Raw genomic sequence first — 4,063 nt, forward strand, 5'->3', positions numbered from 1 at the left:
TGTTTACAGCGGATACAAAAGTATTTTTCCACTCGTTAGCTTTTCGTGTAGAAAAATCAGCAAATTTGTTTATGTGGCATAGTGTTTAGTTTTTTAAGGCTCGTTTACGCCGGGCAACATCTTGCAATATTGTGGCATGCTACGGAAATGTGGCGTGCGTCGTCTTTTAGTATGCTACAAAAGGCAACATCTTGCAGCCTATTTTGTATGCGACAGGTTAATTTATATCAAAGCAACAGAATTTGTGCCACAATGAGTTGGTCTTGCATGAAAATGAGTGATAAAGTGATTGCGGCGGCTACTTACTTGGTTATCGCACACGCCGCTAACAATAGAAATGAAAATAAACGGAAAAGGAAACTATAGTGGAAGAGATGAATATTTAAAGAAGGACCACGAACGAATATAACAGGAGATCTAGTAGCAGATTATGGTGCATTATTTAGTAATTTTACAAGAATGTCCAGTGAAGGCTTAAATTATTTACTACAGTTAATTACACCTCATATTCTAAAGAAAGGTACCAATTGCTAAGACAATATTTCACCAAGATTTCGACTGGCCATCGTGTTACGATTTTTAGCCACTGGGGATTCGTACAAGTCACTACTGTACTCATTCAAAGTATCATATTCTGCTATTTCCCTCATAGTGCCAGAAGTATGTGAAGCTATTTCATCACTGTTGAAGAACTACATAAAGGTAAGTACACAACATTCGATACTCACTTTATGTAAATAATTTATTTTCATTTTAAGTAAGTAACTGGTGCAAAGTATTTCACTTATTTTTTTTAAATCTCAAAAATTGATGGCGCTCTTCTGACGTACCTGGTGCTTCAGTGAATTCTTCGCTCTATTTCTGCACTGTTTTCCGATACGACAGCCGGTAATGATGTGATGCTGGGAGTTCGGTTCTCATACTCCCCCCACGCTGCTCTGAATAGCACATTTCCAATGATATGCTTCACCTACGTTTGTGTTGTCAGGGGAAGTTTCCTCATTTCATTGGCGATGAACTCTCCATACACACTCCATTCATCTGTTAACAGCTTTAAGTCTGGTTAAGCTTCCTCAACTCGAGCATCTCTCTCCATTTCCTGAGCCGTTCTTTTTTTGGGTTTAATAATTCTCTTTCTCTGTGTTTCTCATGAGACGTAGTTGGTGTTCGACGCACATTACCTTCAAAACGCTAACTTGCATCTTCATCTTTTGTTTCTAAAAAGTTGGGAAAGTAATATGTTTTACTTCCCAGATTCCAAAGGATACTGAAAATGGAAGAATGTCGCCAGAAATTTTGAAGTGAAATGGAACTTCCCTCACTGTGTAGGACCCACAGATGGCAAACATGTGCAAATTTTGCCCTGCCAATACTCGAAGTGAGTATATATTAAGTACAAAAAAGGCGATTGCAGACGCAAATTACTACTTTTAGTATGTGCATGTTGGTTGTCAGGATCGCATATCAGAGTTTTTAAGAACACTTCATTTCATAAAGCTTTAACGGAAAATAAATTAAACATTTCTCCCCAGAATATCTTCCAGGGAGAGAAAATCTGACACCATAAGTTTTAGTAGCGGACGAGGCATTTCCATTGACGACAAATAAAATGAAACCGTGTGATGGTCAGTTACCAAGGTCGGAGGAAAGAATATTTAATTACCGTCTTTCTCGCGCACAACTTACTGTCGTAAACGCTTTCGGAATAATGTCCTCTGTTTTTAGAGTGTTTAGGAAGCCATTGTTATTTAAAGTTGAGAAATCTGAAAGTTACAAAAACTTGTGAGTATCTCCATAATTTTTTAAGGCCAAGTGCAACGTCCAGAACTATTTATTCACCTTCAAATAGTTTCAATACAGAAGACGTAGATAATGGTGTAATTACTCTTCGAGAGTGGAGAGAAGCCACTCGCAACTATACAAGCTTAACGAATTTATCAAAGATACCTCGAAGATCTTCCTGTGATGCACAGGGAGTACGACAAGAATTCTAAGAATATTTTACGGCACCACATGGAAAGGTTGTGTGCCAAGAGAGATATCAATATCATCATCCGGCACCAATGTATATTAATTATGTTCGTACAACAACGTATATTCATTTACGTAAATAAACAGAATTATTTAGATGAACTCAAACTTGTTCGTGTGGTCCACTGTAGTAAAATATATTTTGAAACTACTGTTTACATGTATCGATTACATACAAAGAATTTGGTAGAAGGGACTTTATGTAGCCTATTCATTACAACAATTTAAAAAAATGGACTTTTTAAAATCAGAATAAAACTTCCTATTTTACAAATATACTTACCGATAATTTTGTTGCCGTGGATTGGTACAGTACTCAGTTAAATATATGAATAGTTATTGAAATCGAGATACTTAAAATTGAGCTGTCCATTCCTGCATATGGTTCCGCCCGTCACAGCTAAGATGAATTTTAATGATTCATATGGGAATCTACATATGAAAATCCAAACCTAATGTAATTATCAGCGTATTTTATTTTCTTTTCTCTGCGCACGGGTCACTTTTGTCGTCGGTCAACACTAACTTGCGATTTTGTTAAATCTTGTTTCCCTTTCAAACTTACACTTTTTAACCAGTTATCCATTTTAATGTGAACGTAAGCGATTCTGACACACAACTGACAACACCATTTGCCAAAATGGAAGAAGAACTAGGCTACTGTTGAAAATCAAAGGCCTGACCGCCATGTAACAGTGGCTTAGTGCGGTCGCGGTAATGCTGTTAGTATTGTTAGAGCACAAAGTAGCGAAATCAAATGCATTCCTAACACTTTACATAACTGTAGACCATGCATTCGCGTTAAACATTAACTTATTGTGGAAATAATGTGATAAATGCCCGATGTTACACATAATGTAACGAGGGCTTAAAGGAATAATTTATTACAATGGCCTAACCTCGAAACAATTGCGGATGTGCTTATAATTAATTCTTATTTATATTTTAGGATAACTAATCAGTAAAAAATGCAGCACATGTTGTAATGAAAGCATGAATAAAGAACTGAAATTTGTGACTAGATGCTGTCTGAACACCACTAACAATTATGGAGAAGAGTTTAGGCGGACCCCTTGAAATATTTTGCGATCTCCCTGGGGGGGGGGGGGGGAGGGGGAGGGGGGTTGCGAACCACCGGTTTGGAAAAGATGTATTAATTTAACCTAACCACGTGTTCGTACGGTCCTCGGTCACCTTTCCCTGCCGCCGAAATTGCCGATAGTGAAGACTTGCAGCCTCTAGCGGCTGTCACCGGCACTAGTTCCACAGAGCAGCGTCAGCGCTACCACGGGACACTCCGTAACTACACAGTTCCGTGAACGCTCAACAGGTGCGCTGCACCAGCAAAAGCGTTCCACATCCAAAAAAACTAGTGACAAAAAAGGCGTAGAAAATATTTTCCACTTATTCATAGCAATTTTACTGTTTATGTTTTCTATTTATACCACGCTGATTGCTGCAACTTCGAAGTGAGTCGATATGTTAGAGTTATGCTTAGCACACTCTCCCAGAACCAAACGTACACTACACTATAAGTACCACACTTTCACGGTGAAAATTTGTCTTCAGTGGGGTCAATCCTGACCAACTGTAGTAAATGATGAAAGTGCAATATGAATCTTGTGATTTATTGCACGCGGTTGGAGGGACATCGCAACGCTCTTCAACCGACCTATCTGATGCTACTGCCACTGAAGACTAACTAGCCAATATCAAACACAGTTCTACACCTTCATTATCATTCGACTTATTGTACATGGTCTCTCAGACCGTTACAATCCCTTGTCTTATATTTCACACCTCCTGTAGAGTGGACTCTTCGGCCTTATTTCAATCTCTTTCTTATTTTTAGGGTTAGATAGCTCTCGCAGATGTGCCATGGTGTTTGCGTGTGTTTATTTTTTAACGTTATCGTTTCTCCTTGGTGAGGAAAGCTACCCGTTGTATGCAACGTTTTCTATGAGAGACTGATATATGTGTTCACGAACGCCTCAGCGAATTCTCAGATGAAGACTTGATGACAGTGATAATG

At 38.5% G+C, this 4,063-nt stretch overlaps 1 non-coding gene across 1 annotated transcript; it reads left to right on the forward strand.

Annotated features, from left to right (window-relative positions):
* The first annotated feature begins 3,593 nt into the window (after positions 1-3,593).
* On the forward strand, positions 3,594-3,712 carry LOC126458774 (U8 small nucleolar RNA). The gene has a single exon (XR_007585734.1). It is a non-coding gene; the product is annotated as a U8 small nucleolar RNA (small nucleolar RNA).
* Positions 3,713-4,063: the final 351 nt, after the last annotated feature.

This window comes from Schistocerca serialis, chromosome 2 (assembly GCF_023864345.2).
Source record: "Schistocerca serialis cubense isolate TAMUIC-IGC-003099 chromosome 2, iqSchSeri2.2, whole genome shotgun sequence".
NCBI lineage: Eukaryota > Metazoa > Arthropoda > Insecta > Orthoptera > Acrididae > Schistocerca > Schistocerca serialis.